Here is an 18604-nt window from a genome sequence, read left to right as displayed (position 1 = left end):
GTTTTCATAGCTCTGAAACACTTGTTTCCACCATTCCTTTATGATTTCACTAATTCTCCCTCTTAGTGAAACAAAGTACTTGAGTCACAGATATTTCATTAAGAGAAAATGCTCTCTGTTTTTCAAAAGACAATTTTTAAAATTACCCTTACAGATTTATTTCATAGGCTTTTATATATCTTCAAAATCAATGCAGTTGTGAGTGAAACAAGTGAGCCCATTTAGCATGGTCACTAGAATCACATAAATGACATTATTATGCCTGTTAAACTCTACAGGATGAATTAATGCCTTTAAACTGTTTATAAAGAATGTCTTTTAATGTGGAGATAAAATCCCTACATTGTAAATCAAGATGTAAGATTTAAGAACACCTTTGGTGGTTATACCACAACTTTGTTCTGTTTGTTGAATTTATATTTGATATACAAACTAATTAAAGAAGGATGTCTTAGTCCAGACTGACCAGTTACTAGAACTGATTTGAAATGAGTTCCATTTCTCAGATCTCTGTTCCCCATCCATAGCTTATGTTTATAAGCCAAGCCCAAACTCAGACAAATGGCCAAAATTCACAGTTTATAAGATGTGCAATTCTTCTCATTGTATATGACACAAACATACCTTACACTGTATCTCTGTTCATGACTTTGCTGTCCTCATTTCTAGCATAGTGCTTCGTGGATATTGATGCTTTCACTCTAATTTTCAAATTAGATAAATTAGATACTAAACCAGTAATTCTTTCGTTAGCAAGCAAATCAAATTCTGAATTGAATTCCTCAACATTTCAACAGAGGTTTCTTAGAATTCTTTATAAAAGATAACTGAATTCCTCAGCTTTTACAGCACAAAGTGATGCACATGTATAAAGCACCGCCCCTTATTCTGACTGTCTATAATTCACTTGCATACACATGTTTGCATGAATGTGTGCATACACACACACACACATGCACACACACACACACACGCACACACATGCATGCACGAGCACATGCACGCACGCGCACATGCGCGCGTGCGCACACACATACACAGTTTTCATTACAAAACCATTGGTTAGTGGTACACATACATCACAGGCGGGGCTCTTTCCTAAGACTATTCTCATAAATCTACCTTATGAGTTAAAAGCAACAAAATATAGTTCATGCGATTACATCTAATGTATATTTAGATGGAAGGTGAAAGGAGGTCTACTTCTCTGAATATTAAAAGACAAAATTTAGATTCAGGTTTAGAGTTTCTCTTTGTGTAACCTTGAGATATACATTCAGTAGTGTTGGCCAAAACTGATCTACCATTTTCAGTAAGCACTGAAATTGTCAGCCAGATTGCTTTAAGGTGAGGGAAAGAGGCAATGAGATGGCAGCTTCTACAGTTCTGACTACCTTTCCTTTGTAACTCTTCAAATATTCTGAAATCCAAGGGCTTTGCTCAGCACACAGTTACTCTGCTTTACTATTTTCTGTGAAAAGTACAAAAACGTGACAGTGGATAAAATGACTCTCTACATAAACACAACTCATCTTTCAAATGAAATATAAGCATTTGAACAGATACACACAATTTAGAATTTTGAAGGATTTTAAAATTGAGAACTTTAAAATTCCTTTCCATAAGGCTCAGGTTTGTGGCCTTCGGCTTGAAGGTAGCCCATAGGTATTCAGTTGGCCTGTGTACGTTTGAATGATTACACTTTTTAGTAGGAAGTCTTGGTTCCTACCTTTCCCTGAAAAACTCTTTACAGTATAATACCAATAGGCCCCATCTCTGATAGATGAAAATGTCCAAGTCTTACCAACAGTTTTCTCCTCTCTTGCAGGCACAGGCTACAGCAAGAGTGATCTGTTTTCCTAAATTTTCTTCTCTGCCCCTTTTGATTTTAACCCCACAAGCTTGGAGATGATAGCTTGCTGTTCCTCAGAAACTCCACAATAACACTTTAAAATTAAGTTCTTGAGATAATTCTAGGACGACAACTAAAAATTGCAACCTGGACTTAATTAATAACTTCAATATATTTATTATATATGTAGGGCAAAAGGAGAGGATCTGTGGAAAATATCTAGATCTATTCCTGTTTAGAGAAAGTCATTAGTGGGTTAAGGAATGTAAAACATAAATAGAAAATTCAAAGTCAAAACATACCAACTCAGTCAGAGGTATTTAGAAGGAATCAGTAGCTTCTCAGGGGTGTGGGTGGGACCTGCTCCTTTTGAAAATGGTTGAGTCAGGATTTTTTGGAGCTTTCCTAAGTTCCATTTGGTGGAAAGCAGACCCTTAAGATGAGAAAAGATCAATGATCATTTTACAATCAAATCCACTATAAGTGCCATAGGAACCTGTAAATATAACACAGAGTAGAACAAAAGGGATTCTTACTGCCTAGCTCTGGTAAAACTGAAGGCAAAGCAGAGAAACTCAGACTTTCTCCATGTCCAGTCCTTTCTACTTTGATTCAGTCAGATGATCTAGTCTGGTGTCAGTTGATTCAAAGTCAAACCAATTACAAATTTGAATTATACTGCCGAAATCTTCCACTTTTGCCACGATGTTTAGCTGAATCATTGAAGCAATCACCATTACATACCATTCCCATGCATCCTCAAGAGAGGACCGTATGAGGTAAGTGTCCTAAGGACCAGATACTTTTAATCCTCTCTTAGAACTCTTAGTCCATAATGATCAGCATTTGTGTCAGGTTGTTTCCTTGGTAAAATATTTCTAACACACAGTCAAGGAATCATTCCTGTTCATGTTGTCTCATACTGCTGTGCACTCATTTCGATTAAAGCATACCAAAGGCAGGAGTAGAGATTTTGTTTGATTTTTTAAAATACTTTTAGAATAATTTCTATTATTGACTAACAGCATTCAAAACTTGATTATTTTACTTAGTAAGTTTAGAAATGAACCAAACATTGAAAGCTCTAAAAACCCTAAGTACCTGACCTTTAAATGAAGAATTTCTATACTATCACAAGAACTTGGACATGGTACATAAGAACTCAGGGTCTGGAACCAGATTGTCTACATTTCATCAATCTGCGACTAATTACTGCTTGTCTATCTCATTCAGGATAGGAAAGTTTGTGTACTGGTGATAAACAAATCTTTTGGTGACTATAAATAATAAAGATTTTTAGAACACACTATATCTATTTGTAACAAAATTTCCAAGTGCTATGCTTATTATCTTTTATGTTATCTTCAGTACAGAACTCAGGCTGATGGGTGACCCTTTCTAAAATATTCAACTCACTATAAAGAAGCTCTACCAGGTCTTAAAGCAACTAAATATGTGGTTCATTACTTACCATATATTATTATTTTTTCCTTTGGCACTTATGACTGAACCAAGACATTAAAAATTCTACCAGGTGAAAAAAAAGCTAAAAACCATTAGAAGACTGTTGACATGTTCATGTATCATAGTAACTCATATTAAATTATAATAAAGAACCATTGTAACAAAAGCATGATGGCACCAGCCCAAACCCAGCCCCACAGACCACTGAAATGGGGGATCTATAGACACAAATATAGCTATGGCCACATGATATTTGAAAAAAGTGTCAAAATTACACTAGGGAAAATATAGTCCCTTCAATTATGGTGTTGGGAAATTGCTAGTCTACCTATAAAAAAATAAAATAATATCTATTGCTAACATTTTTCTAGAATGAGATAATTTCAAAGGAACATTCTAAGGAACTCGTGAGACAGACAGAATAGAAAAGCAGTCCTGATTTCAGAGTTTTGCTACAGTCAATCTAAATTTTATGAATGCATAGCACTGATTTACAATTCATATGTAAAAGAAGTCAGATATAAAAGTAACATATAGTGTGCTTCCATTTATATGAAAGTGGGAGAAATAAACACATCTATCTAGACAGACTATAGAATTATGATGTCTGAAGGTTAAAAGGAAGAATAAAAAACGGTCTGAGGATAGGCAAAAGATTTGCTCTGCTCTCATTAAATTATTCTAAAATTAGAGTGTAGTAATGGTTGTGTAATTCTTTAAATATACTAAAAACAAGTGGATGAATGTTATAGTAATTTAAATTATATTTCAATGGTGTTTAAAAAAGAAAGATCATTTACTACATATTAATGACACATCATTAAAAGACTATTTAGAGCAAAAAGAACAAGACATAAATAAACAAATAAGAAAATCCAATCTAAGGTTTTATCAAAAATCATCAATTAAATTCTGAGCCTGAGGTTCAGGCACACTCTATCTAATTTGAATTGGTTCTGCTATTTCAAGTCTTTAGTTAAGGTTACTTGAGAAGAGAATCTAAAATCACAAAAGGAAATCAATACAGCAGTTGGCCAAGGCCAGGTTCAATAGCACTGCGTACATTTGAGTGCAGTGAGGGAAAACAGCATTCATTAGTCATATAATAACTACAAGGTCTCCCGTTTATCTCAGAAATTCCTCCAAGGAACACAACCATTTCCTACCTATTATTTCCCATTGATTTTGTCTACCTGCCAAAAGGCAGTGCAGGAAGAGCTAAAGAAGCTGGGGCCATGGAGAGCAAGCAGTAGGGAGCCTCACACCCTCCCCATACTAGGGCACATGCTGATAACTAGTTTTCAAAATTAGCTCACATCTGTGAGTGCTCATTTCTCTGGAATAACCATCAGGTAAAATCCAGAACTCACTTTATTGCCTAATTTTTGTGTTCAAGGAATCTGCCTGGCAAATTTTTAAGTTGAGATGAGAAATTATAATATTTTCATATAAGATTCTGTGCCATCGTTCTTGTTATTATTATTATCTACATGTATACTGATGTCATTACAATCCTAGCTCACTGCTTTTCACGGTGAATGGGTATGCTGTTTATCATATTTCCATCATCAGGAAACCCAGGGGACCTCTTGACAACAAGAACTAGTTACTTTTAATATTTGGAAACACTTCACACACATGGTATTTGCTGATTCCTAATCTCTGTTCAAATGTCTTACATATTTTATCTCATATACAATGTCTGTAACAATCCCGAGGGGAACATACATTCATTGTCTTCTTTTACAATTAAGAAGCTAGAAAATCTAACACAGGAGACTGTGCACAGTTACACAGTTACAGAATGACAGAGGGATCATGAACTGAGGTGGTCTGGTTTTTAAGCGCTTACTGATAACCACAGTTTAAGCTGCTCCTTTAGGAGAGAATTGTTTTTTTCAAAGGCAAACGTGTTGACTTACTCTTGTGCTGTTCACAGACACTACTTATATACAAAGTGCAGTTGGAGAAGGGTTTCTGATGATTACTATTTTAAAGTACTATTTGTTTTGTTCCACACATCTCAAGTATCATCAACCTAGATTGCTTCACGCATAATATTTAACAAGTTTTCTCAATAATAACTGAATTCTTGATGATAGTAAGGACTTAACCTTTGATCATACATGCATTTATTTTGTGTTTTCTGATGTCATAGAAGACATAGGAAGAATATGAATTGAACAGACATGGTCTCTGCTCTCATATTATTTTATTCTGAGAGTTTCTCGGTCTCAGGTTCTATGGACATTTGGGTCAGAAACCTCTGTTGTAGGAAATGTTCAATCTAATGCAGATTAATTAGCATCCCTTCCATTATAAAACTGGAAATAGCTCTGATCATTGCTAAGTGTTAGCTGAGGAGGCAAAACCACCAAAAGAAATTCGTGTGAAGCAGCGAAGTGTGAACTTCAGGGTTCTTTGGAAAGTCAGTTGTGTTGGATGGTGTTTTGCTGGGGCAAACACATGGAGGAGTGTTTTCTTGAAGTGAACACAGATGAAGGGCTAAGGCAGACTCATAAAAGAAACGTTTGGTCGAAGCAGACACAGGTGAAAAGATGTTCTGCTAAAGTAAGCACATGAAAGGACACGGGAAGGATCTTCCCGCATTATTGGTCTGCCTTACATTACACATTTGAGCTCCATTTGCTGGGACTTCATAGAGAGAAAAACACATCAAAAAAACTTTTGGTGGTGTGCTGCAGTTTCTTGCCTCTTCCTCTAACTCAGGCTGATTGGCAGAGTGATGTCAGCTAACAGATGCTCATGCTGAGGCAAGACCTATGGAGGATGGTGAAGATTGATAGGAATATAAAAAGAACTCTATGGACAGTGACAGAGACTGAGCATGACTCGCATGTAGAGCTAGCTGTGCAAAGCTTGTTGGTCTTGTGTCTTTGCTGATCTTCTCTTTGCTGAGAGAGGCACAGCTGAGAACTCCGGGCTTCCCTCCTGATTCCTCCTGCTGACTCACACCAAGGCTGAGGCCTCCTTGTCTCTGCTAGATAGTGCCACTGCTGGTGATTTGTGCTGCTATCCTGACTCTACCAAACTGGAATGCTAGAATATTTGCAAGTGGATTGAGCTGGCTGCCGCTGCTGACCCTTGTGAACTGAACTGCTGATTTCTTGACAACTCAGGTAGTATTTGCTCCAAAGAATCATTTCTAAACAGTTCCACTTCCACCGTATCGTTTCTTTTCTACTACCTATTGGGTGATGGGATAGAAGGGAGGTTAAAGCATTTAAGAACCATCATTTAAAAATAGGCTTTGAAAAAATTAAAGTTACAAAGCAGATTAAAAATAAATGAAGCACTAAACCAATAAATGAGAAAAACTATCAGATGGTGAAGAATATTCAGCAAAGTAGTAAAATATAATTATATTTTAAAATATAATAACTGTGACTACTGTAGGTTGGCGAGTGAGAACAGTCTCTGGGAAGAGCTTGCATTTAACTGAGCTCTGAATATCAAGGATGAAGGTTATAGGAAAGAGATTTCCAAGCATGGGCTGAACCCAACACAAAGATCTTGAGAAAATTGCAGTTTCAATTTGTGCCAAGGTCAGAGAAAAAAAAGGGGACCATGTACTAAACTGAGAGAAAAACACATCCCAACAGTCCCCTTTCACATAGCACTACATTCCTGAGATCTCTGTCTTCATTTCCAATACTACATTTTCATGCTTCTAATACTTTTGCTTTGAGAGTAAATTTCAGAGACCATGAAGAAAGTATGGTCTTAATATTGAAAGCAAACATTAACTCCCCTTATTATTCCCTGAAGAAGAGGTCCTAGCATTCTCAGATTTTTGGTTTCCCATGTGTGCACAGTCCCTTTTCCATTCAAATGCTATTTGTAGTACTCTGTAGCTACACATGTACACATGTAGCATTTGCCTGGAGTAAGGTTGGCTTCTTAGTTTTCTTAGAACCAAAAGCCTTCTATAATAGGGAACACATCTTAGTTTTGGAATGGCTTATTCTCTGTTCCTTTACTGCTATCTTCTCTTGGGAACAATTTACTTACCCCTGCCAAAATAAAAGAAAACTAAACAAAAATAACAATAATAATGATAATAATAATAATAAATAATATTTTTCAGACCATTTCTTAAAACTTAATATTTTCTCAATGAATATCACTTGATCAGTAAATAGCTGAATGTGAACTGAATTAGATAACACTACAAATATTCTTATAACTCTAACAGAGTGACCAGCCAACAGAAAATAAAGTCTCTATTATTATGCTCACTATTCTGATTTTGTTATTATAGATACATATGGGAAGGAAAAGTTGAAAAAATATAAACTGAATTTCTGGAAGAAAGTCATAGGATGGGAGTATTATGTTCTTTTTCTTAGTGGGTTGGTTACTGGATACTTGATAGTACAACCTAATATGAGCCATCTTCTACTCAACCTGTTGTAGGAATGAACTAGAATAGTTCTGTTCTACTTGAGTTTATTATACTCATGCAAATAAACTGAGAAAGAATGATTTCCTTAAGAAGATAACTTAGTAACTGTTACTTGGTTTGATCCAACTACATAAATACTGCATTGTTACTTATATTCTTTAAATTATTTCTTTCATTTTTTCAGGTAATAATATAATTACATCATTTACCCACTTCCCTTCCTCCTTCTGAACTTTTCTACGTACTCTTTCTTGAGACAGACACCATTGCAGAAAACCACAACCAACCAAAATATATAGACATGAAACCAAGTTCAAAGGATGTGTATACACTACAAAACACCCACCTAAAATTCTAATATCATTCCAGAATAGGGAGCAGAAACATTGTAAGAGCCAGAGGGTCAAAGAGTTTACAGTGATATTGTGTCTCCTAGGACTATCAGAGTCTATACCAATTAAGTCTCACCAACATGCCTGCCTACAAATGATTTGAACAAAGACAATAATAGACATGCTAACATGGACAAGGGAAAGCCAAGAGACATTCAAACTACACAGAGAACTACCAGGAAATAAGAAGGCCAAGAATGTTTGAAGTCATCTCCACCAGGGAAGAACACATCAATTGGTACTTATTATTTTAATTATACTTAATAATTTTAGAATGGCAAGAAAACTCATGTAAAAGGAAAATGTAGTTAAAATTAATATTGAAAATTTTATGGAGTAAGTATGAATAATAATATTTTCATGCATATATGTCAAAACTCAGGTGTATTGCCAAACTATTACTTGAACCTTTTTATGTAGATTTGAATGTAATGAATTTATCATCTATCCTTCCAGAATATTACTATCAAATATTAATTATATTATTCCACAATTGTCTGCATACACAGATACACGTTTACAAATATATTCTTGTGTAATGCTTTCAACATGGAATGTTCTAGGGCTCTCAATAACTCTGTGTTAATAGACATTTCCTTGGGCCTATGGAGCTTGCAGGAGAGAATGTTTTCTCCTTCTGATTGTCCACTGGGGGAAGGGAGGAAATGGGGGCTCATGGACAGAAAACCGGGAAGGGGAATAACCTTTGAAATGTAAAGAAATATATAATAAAACATAAAAAAATTTCCAATTCTCAACCAATAAATTTGAGCTAGGAAATGACTCCAATATTCCAATAGAGAATACATCACCCAGCCCCAGCTTAAGAAGAAAACGAAACCCCCACTATTGTGATTGGTTTTGGCGTGATGCTCACATGGCTCCTTTCAGTTCATGAGTTCAAACAGAGTACATAGCAGGAGTGCAGGAGAACAATCCCCCCCGCTTTAATTAGACTTCTGCCATCACTGGAGCCTGAAAATGAAATAACTCAGAGGGTAGATTTGCTGAGAGTACTGATAGTCTTTGAGCTCTTTATATCTGTAGCTGGGTAAATTTGAACTGTGTACTCCTAAATTACAGAACCGAATGAATTCTTATTCCTCCTTTACCTGATTTGAGAAGCTTTTAATCACACAGCTGAAGTGATGTTAATTATAACATCTACAAAACAGGGTAGCCAAACTTGAGTTTTATGTCCCAGACTCTCTGCTGGAAAAGAAATTCATTTTTAGCATATATCAATAGGAATAAAAAGAGAGCACAGTAAGACCTGGGCCAGGCAGGAACTCATGGCCCATCAGATCTAATCACGCCACCTGTCTTCTGTTGGAAAGCTTTCCTTCTGTACATTTCAAACACCCACTGCTTTTATAGTTTTTAAACACCAAGCAAGATGACTCCTTAAGATCTACAAGCAAATCAAAACTATAAAATTTTCATGATCACTGTTCAGCAAAGAAAATCTTACACTTGGATTATACAAGTGTTCTTGCATAGTAGTTAGATTTGGAAGGGAGATTTGTAGTCCAATATTCTAAAAAGTTATTTTCTTATCTGTTCTCATTAATCTTAATTATTACCTTACATGTAAAACAATAGCTGTGTTAATATGGGTCATGTCCTGTCAAAGCACAGGCTACCCCAGCCTGTTAAAGTGGTATTTCCCAGTTGTAGCACAATGATAATTTCTCATCATTTTGGTTTGGCTTAATTTAGGAAAGCCTTTCTCAAACACATAGCAAATTTTATATCACTTAAAGGCATCAAGGGAGCATCATGGGACTCTAGAGCAAAAATAAAAGAAAAGAAAAGAAAAAAGTTAAGGAAATCTCATGTATTCAAGAGACATATTGAAAAAGCAGACTTTTTGTATTTACATTTTTGAAGGAACAACTTATATTGTCTTTAAAACCTTGTTATGTCCTTAATCTCTCTAGCCTTTCACACTCATAACAATTTATCTGAACCTCTCTTATGAAATTTATCATTTGCTGCTTTTATTATCTTTACATGTGGACAAGTCTTATCATTTTTACAAGAGCTTGGGCTCCTTGAGGGAAGGAATTTTGTTTATCCCTGAATCTCAGGCATGACATTGCACAGTGGTTTGTAGTACTGGGTGTCCCTTAAATATTAGAGCAGGAAAAATGCCTTTAAAAATATGTTTTTACAATCAGGGCAAACCTATATGGAAACAGAAAGATTTGTCTCCTATAAAAAGAGATTGGATTAAAATAACACTGTAAGAGTTGATAAATTCTGAACTCAAACTTCAGAAATGTGCTTTTTGTATAAGTTAAAAAAAAATCATTCCTATGGATTAACCCATTTATTACTTTAAAAAACTATAAGACACTTTCCAAAGATTAATAACAGAAGTAAAATTACTTCTATAGAAGTAAAGTTCTATGAAGAGATGGGAATTCTCTCTATTTTCCTCAGATCTTAGTATTTTATGTACTCATTGACTTCATGGAATTTTGTTATTTTTCTTTTATTCATCTTATTCAGTTGGGATATAAGGCAAAGGTGTCAAAGATAGGAATAGAATTTTTTTCTGATAAAAGTGTCTTTAATGCTAGCACCTGTTAAGATGGTTTTGAAAGACCCCCTCCAGAAAGGAGGGGCCCAAGGCCCTCAACTATAGAAGTAAAAAGTAAGTTTTTAGATACAGACTCAGAACTAAAATAAGCCTGGGAAAGTTCAGATGTGTCCAAGCTTTGTGGGACAAGCTGACCCATCATTTAGACGAAACAGACCATAAAAGAAAACAAAATGCAGAAACCAGACTAAATTATGGGCATTGCTCCATGGGCCACCTGGCAGGAAAAAGAAACTGTCCCTGACCCCCCCAGAAGCCCTGACCACCATGTACTTTTTGCTAACTCACTGTTATGACTATAGCCAAAATAGGTAACATACACGTATGCCTCATTTACTCCACCAATCACATCCCTGTAACCATGCATCTGCTTCTGTAAGCCTGCTTCTGCTCCCCAATGCCCTATAAAAACCCATCCCTGGTTCTGCTAGGTGTGCCAGTCTTCCGAATTGACTGGGACGCCCACAGATACCTGTGTATCCTGATCAATAAAAATCCTCTTGCAGATTACAGCCTGTGGACTCGGACTGGTCATTGGGCTCGAGGATCTCCCTCCTGGGGGAAGATTCTCTCTGAGAGTCTTACAGTTTCTTTAAAAGGGGTTTTATGTATGTACTTGGTAGGTAAAGGAAATGAGAGAGGCAGACAGCAGAAAGGTATTGGTCCATCCTGGAAAAACTTTCTGGAGTGAGATCAAAAGATATCCTCTGACAAAACAGGTATTTCTGATAGAGGAATAGCCAAATGTACATTTTCTTTGTTTCTAAAATGTGTAAATACTTCAATGTTTTTGTTATTTTCAATGTCCACATTTTACTTCTTGAAAATACGGTATTGTTAATTTTTCATTTTAGTTTATCCCACTTAGAAACTCTTCCATGTATCTTGCATAGAATTATTAAAATAAAGTAGAAAACAAGAGTCTAATAATGATAATTGGCAATAGAGTCACTGAAAGTAGGCAATTACTAATCATCTGTCATAAAGACCATTTGATGTGTTCCCATTCATAAAAGTATGATGATAAAATTACATGTTTCTCTGATAAAATATAAACAAGACATAAACTATGTTTATAATTATCCACATAAAATCTTTAATTCTATGGATATCATATAGATATATTGAAATCATTGTACTTAGTAGCAAAGAACAAGAGACTTACTTCTTCCACTACTCTGTGCAGGTGCTATCTCTTTTCACAATTCAGTTATACAAATAAGTATTTGAAGTTTTTGTTATTGCTTCTTATAAAAGTACATTTTTCAAGGCTTCATCTAGTCTTGAATTCTTACCTTGTTTGATTTTTCTAACCTCTTCTCTCTAAACAAGGATTCTAGATAGGATTTATTTAGGCCTGTAGAGCCAAGGTGGGAGCTCTGCTCCTTAGCGTCATTTTATTGAGCATTATTTGTTTCATGGCCTTGTCATAGGACCATGAAAAAAGAGGCATGGGACCTTGGGAAGTAAAAGGAGAATTTTGCTAAATAAAAGAAAACTTTTTTTAGCAACTGATGGGGGACAAAAAAAGAGGGTCTTCCAAGAAGGAAAGAGTTTCTGTGCTTCTTATATGTTGCAGAACAAAGAAAGTAGTTTCAATTGGTGGGAGAGAGCCTTCACTACTCTTGACAAGACCTCAAATAGGTCTTGGCTCTTTATCCTGTTTCCTTTCTCATCCTCACAATAAATTGAGTGGGCAAGACTAGTCTCCTTAAATAACTTAAATAATTCTAGGGTTTTTATTACTAGAGGCTTGCAGTTGGGATCCCCTTGTCTGATTCTAGACCCTTAGAAATCCTTGCCAGGATGCTACTACAAATACTCCCACTGGAAGCTCCTATAGGACACTGTCACCAGTGTCCTCACAGGGTACCCCTGGATAATGATACCTTTGTCACCTCTAGGGCACATTCCTGTGATTAGTTGTAGCCCCTTGTCTTTCTCTCATTTGAAGAGTCTATCTCCTTTCTCTATCCATTTTCCCATAAAAATATCCAGAAGTAGCTCTTTAATCGTGTTAAGTTTTCTGTTCATCAGATGAAACAGTTGGCCCTAGTGACACTCTTATTTCTCTCTCTTTTTTTAAATTAGATATTTATTTACATTTCAAATGCTATCCCCCTTTCCAGTTTGCCTTCTTGGAACCCTCTATCCAATCTCCCCTCCCCCTGCTTCTATGAGTGTGCTCACCATCCACCCACTCCCACCTCCCCACTATGGCATTCCCCTACACTGGGGCATGGAACCTTCACACAACCAACAGTCACTCTTCCCATTCATTCCCAACAAGGCCATCTTCTGCTACGTGTGAAGCTAGAGCCATGGATCCCTCCATGTGTACTCATTGGTTAGTGGTTTAGTCCCTTGGAGCTCTGGGAAGTCTCGTTGGTTGATGTTGTTGTTCTTCCTATGAGGTTGCAAACCCCTTCAGCTCCTTCAGTCCTTTAACTCCTCCATTAGGGTCTCCATGCTCAGCCCAATGGTTGGCTGCAAGCATCCACCTCTGTATTTGTCAGGCTCAGGTAGAGCCTCTCAGGAGACAGCTATATCAGGCTCCTGTCAGCAAGCACTTCTTGGCATCTGCAATATTGTCTGGGCTTGGTGTCTGTGTATGGGATGGATCCCCAGGTGCGGCAGTCTTTTCCTTCAGTCTCTGTTCCCCACTTTGTCCTAGTGACACTCTTAGACTCCTCCACGTGACCCTCTTACAGGTTTTCTTTGTTTCTTGAGTATAATTCTCAATATTAGAGTAATCTTTCTGCTTTGGGTATCCTGGGTAACTCCTCCAAAGCTTTGGAAAGACTCATTGTATTCGACGGGCAGCCCTTTTAGGAACTGTTACCTCTTCCTACTTTGATTTGGTGACTCTCTCTGAAGGAAGATGGTCATGGACTCAAAGAGTGAGAGTATATGGTAAGCAAGAGCCATAGAGGAGATGAAGCAGGTTCTTCTGGCTTAGTACATTACAGCAATTTTTATTCCGTGTTTTATATTATCTCAATTACTTCTGTGCATTAAATTAAGCTAGGAAGAGATTGACATTAGCTAGTATGTCCTCACTGTGTGGACAAGAAAGTTCAAGAGGATAAAATTATCAAGAGAGATGGGAAAGCCCACATTGTTTAATATTTTAAAACTTCCCCCCAAAATAGGGAAAAAATGTCTGTGAGATTATATGGAAGAAAATTAGCATAAAGTTGAAGTTTGAGGAAGAAATTAGCATAAATTAGAATAAAGTCCTCTGATTTTGCTGATCTCTTTGCCTCCAAGCAATTCTATAGAACTGAATTAGAAATCTCTTTCAAAATTTGAAACTTGCAACAAAGCCTTTTTTTATTACACATTTCTCTACAGACTTTGAGGTATACCCTGAATTATCTCTAGGGAGAAATCTTTGTTTTTCTGAATAGAATTTTTTCATCTACAAAATATACTCAGTACCAATAAGTGGTCATTCAGACTTTGCGCTTTGTTGTCTAAGTCATATATCTAAAATTCACTTAAATTTTTAAAATAAATAATTTCTTTCCAATCCTATGGAATATATCCAGTGCCCTTTTTTCCAATAAAGTGGAAGCTAGAAGTGTGAGAAGGTGGGTGAGAGAGCATTTTTTTTAGAGGAAAAGGGAAAGGGGATGCAATGGGGGGGAACTTCATGGAAGGACAACAAAAAAGGGGGATAACATTTGAAATGTAATCAAATAAAATTATTAATTAAAAGTTTTCATTAAGGAATTGCCACTAAAGGCAGAATACTTGTATATGAGTTTCTCGTATTATGCAATACAGGAATTTCTTATACATTACATCATCTTTTACCTTCTTCCTTACAAGAATCAAAATTTGTTTTCATATGGAAGGACTATGAATGGTAAACTCGAAATGTGTAAATTAATGAAGACTCCATTTTAATTCGAAGTATTTCAAATAGTTCAGGGCACACAAGTCTCCAGAGTGCTATAAAAAGGTCGATGTGTACTGCTTCTGAGCTGCTGACATACATCAGCAATGCTTATGTCCTGGTTGTTTTCTGCTTTTGTGTGGACTCTTACAAAGTAGGATTAAGGAACATGTATCCTCTTTAACCCACATTATGGGATCACAGAAATATGATTCTGACTCTGCCACTCACATGTATGTACTGGGATGGTTTGTATATGCTCAGCCCAGGGAGTAGTACTATTAGAGGGTGTGGCCATGTTGGAGTAGGTGTGGCCTTGGAGTAGCTATGTCACTGTAACTGTAGGCTTTAAGACCCTAAGACTCTTATCCTAGCTGCCTGGAAGCCAGCATTCTGCTAGCAGCCTTCAGATGAAGATGGAGACCTCTCAGCTCCTCCTGCACCATGCCAGAATAGATGCTGTCATGTTCCTGTCTTGATAATAATGGACTGACCCTCTGAACCTGTAAGCAAGCCCCAGTTAAATGTTGTCCTTATAAGAGTTGCCTTAATCATGGTCCATTCACAGTAGTAGAATCCAAACTAAGACAGTACCTATATGATCTTGTGGATTCTACTAAAGGAGACGCATATTTGTATCCATAAGGCCAGTGATATTACAGTAGAGGAAACATTCTATTTGTTGCAAATAGGAATAGCAGAGCTTCCAACATCTAGACCTAATTATTGAGAGGATGCAGCAGGGAAGGCTGCCTTTTTCCTTTTAGGAGTCCCATTAAATGGTATTACGCATTGTTTCTAATTGGGTGGCTCAAGATTGTTTTCACTGATTCCTAGAGAAACATAATTTATAAGTAACCTTTCCAAAATTCTTCTACTGATCAAACTAAGTGCTTGCAATGCTAGACAATTATACTTACTTGATAACAAAACAATTTTTGTGTAATATTACATTTATATACAAGATGAATTAATTTCCTTCATCCTTATTAACATGTTAATATTGTTACCAAGACTCAAAATATTCATTGCTAAGTATTTTTCCATACCCCAAGGGACATGGTGACCCAATTTTACTGTGTTAATAATTTTTTACATGCATATATTTTAGCATTTTTAATTTTTATCAGTAAAAATATGTATATATATATATATATGTGTGTGTGTGTAGCTTTATTATAATAATATTCTGTGTTAACGTCACTTGGTCTGCCTGATATAATTACCCTAAGCACAAGGGCATTCGTTCTGTGAACAATCACTGAGTACTTGGTATAATGAGTACCAGCAAGGAAAGGTACGAAATTAATAATAGCTGATAGGTACACTTTTCCAGGAGCTGTCACAACCACAGCTCCCACCGAATGAGACTGTATCCAAACTGGAAAGTTTTTCATTAAACTATCATCAACTTCTATTCACTTCACAATTCAATGCCCTTCCCTTAGAATTATTCATTCCTAAGGCTATCAAAGAAAAATACTTATTTTGTTCCTGTAGGCCTTATTGATAGTAATGAGAAATGGTTCAAATATTTCAAAATGATATTATATTTCTCTTGTGGACCATAATAACAACCAAAAAGTCCTTTTCGGGGGTAAATAATCAGATAAATCAGTTCTGTATCTTTACCTGTGACTGTGTGTCTTTCAAGAACCCAAGAGTCAGCCAAAAACCCATCCTCCTTCCATTGTAACAAAAACCTGCTTTGCAGTATCAATAACTAATTACATCAAAGTTCTGCCTCAGCAGCATAGATTGATAGTTTCATTATACCATTTAATTAGACTTGTTTTTAATTTATCAGGAAGAAATGGTGTAATTGGTGAAAGAACAGCTGTTTCAGGTCATAGGGACAGAATATGATCGAGTAACAGAAGATGGCGAACTTCTTCAGAAGAGCCAACTTGCACTCGTATCTTCAGAAAGGCATTCAGTAGATGAAAGTCAGCCAGCCATCTGTTCCGTTTCATCAAACCAACCCGGCTGAATGTTATCATGTTAACCTGTGCAGGACACATATGGAAGAAGAAAAGCAGCCCAGAGCCAGACTCCTTTCTTACTCAGTCCAGTCGTTTCCCCACATCGTGGCATCATGCAAGGGATAAAAATTAGGTCTTCATTGCTGGAATTTATTTCCCTTATGGATAGGCCATACTAACTTTTATGTGTTTCATAAATTTGTAGCAAGCATTACTATTTACTAAAGAGATCATAGGAGTTATACTCTTAGCATATCAGGCCTAACATTGAGCTGACTTATTTTTATGGATGGACCACTGTTGAATTATTTAAGGTTCTCCAGAAATATAGACCAAACATGTGCACGTGTGCATACGTGCACACACATACACACACACACACACACACACACACACACACACACACACACACACTTGAGTCTACCAGCTGGCCTCTGTAGTTCATAGTCAGGACTACAACAATATTATTAAAGAACTAGATCATTCAGTCCAGGGGAACGACAGATTTGAAAACTGAAGAGTGCTTGTTGATGCTTCTCCTGAAGATGATCTCAAGCGAATTTCTCCTCTGTGTCTTTCTGTCAGACATCTCCTGTCCTCTGCAACATTTCTGTCAGATGTCTTCTGCTTTCTGCAATGTTGGTGGGCTTTCTCCTTCTCCAATTGAAAGGTAAAAGTTTAAAATTGCCCCCTAGACAAAAGTTGAAGCCAAAAGAAAGAAAAATAGTTGGGCCCTGGAACTCCCTGTTCCAGGAACTAGCTGATCACAGAAAGAGTAATTGCACCAGCTGGTTCAGCCACTTTCTTCCAGGAACTAACCATAATAGCAGCTGATCATAATAGCAGGAACTGGTTAACCATAAAGTTAGATTAAAATCTTAAAGAATCTCGACCAAAGCGCACTGACTTCTGTCGTCCCTATCAATAAACCTGTGTGAATGCAGTAAGGATGGTCTCTCGTGAGTTCTTGGGGGGTCGTGTCATCCCGAGATTTGAGTGAGGGTCTCCCCGCTCCGGGAGTCCTTGGTCATGCAAAGGAGTCCTTGGACCATACTAAATCAAAGCTGGTGCAATTACTTTTTCTGTGATCAACTAGTTCCTGGAACAGGCAGTTCCAGGGCCCGACTATTTTTCTTTCTTTTTGTTTCCACTTTTGTCTAGGGGGCAATTTTAAACTTTTACCTTTCACAATCATGTTGGGCACCAGACATAAATGTATCTTTTATTTGTCATATGTAATTGCCATTTAGAGGCTTACTGCTTAATAGCACCCTGTCTAGTTCTTTCTTTACTCTGTTGGCTTTATTTTCTCAGATGAACAGATTAGGTGAGAATCATATCCAAGCTTTATGATACATGGCTTGGGCTGAGCCAAGAATATTTCTATCTTGTTCTAACGCTCCCTAAAAGCTTCTAATCTCAGTACAATCTTCTGGCCTCCATCTACTAACTTAGGCCTAGAATGGTTCTGCCTCTAAGACTTATTACTAAATAAACTCACCTTTTTTTTTTTTCTTCGAACTCAGGCTGGGTGATTCAACTCACCTGTTCTGGCTGAAACTGACAGATTCAACTGGTTCTCCAAGCTGACTGATTCAAACTGGCTTCTCTAGGTTTCTGACTGAATTACTCTGCCTGGACTAAAACTAATTCTAGAAATATGTTCTAATCTTCTGGTTCTTCACATTCTCTTGCTTGTTCTGTCTTCACCTGTATATAGTTTGTTATTTCTGCAACCTGTCTCTGTAAAACTGTCCCAGTAAAACTCACACACACACACACACACACACACACACACACAAACATACACACCACCACCACCACCACCACCACCACCACCACCACCACCACTCTTCTCTCCCTCCACAGCTCCTAGCCCCTAAACTTTCTTACCTGTGCTGTTCTCATGAGAGTTGAGCATATACTATCTTTGACTCATTCTGTCAATTTTTACTCTGATTTGACACTTTGTCCCACAATTA

The 18604-nt window shown here is 36.8% G+C and overlaps 1 long non-coding RNA gene across 1 annotated transcript in view; it reads right to left on the bottom strand.

Moving 5' to 3' along the window:
- Positions 1-18604, bottom strand: part of LOC102549766 (uncharacterized) — a 117772-nt gene that overhangs the window by 10208 nt on the left and 88960 nt on the right. Inside the window, exons 2-3 of the long non-coding RNA XR_015684957.1 lie at positions 2155-2285; positions 625-701 (exon numbers count right to left, since the gene is read on the bottom strand). This is a non-coding gene — a long non-coding RNA (uncharacterized LOC102549766). The remainder of the gene's footprint in view (positions 1-624; positions 702-2154; positions 2286-18604) is intronic.

This window comes from Rattus norvegicus, chromosome 3 (assembly GCF_021556685.1).
Source record: "Rattus norvegicus strain SHRSP/BbbUtx chromosome 3, alternate assembly SHRSP_T2T, whole genome shotgun sequence".
NCBI classification, from domain to species: Eukaryota; Metazoa; Chordata; class Mammalia; order Rodentia; family Muridae; genus Rattus; species Rattus norvegicus.
The sequence above is the reverse complement of the archived record's forward strand: the minus strand, read 5'-3'. Positions and strand labels throughout refer to the sequence as shown.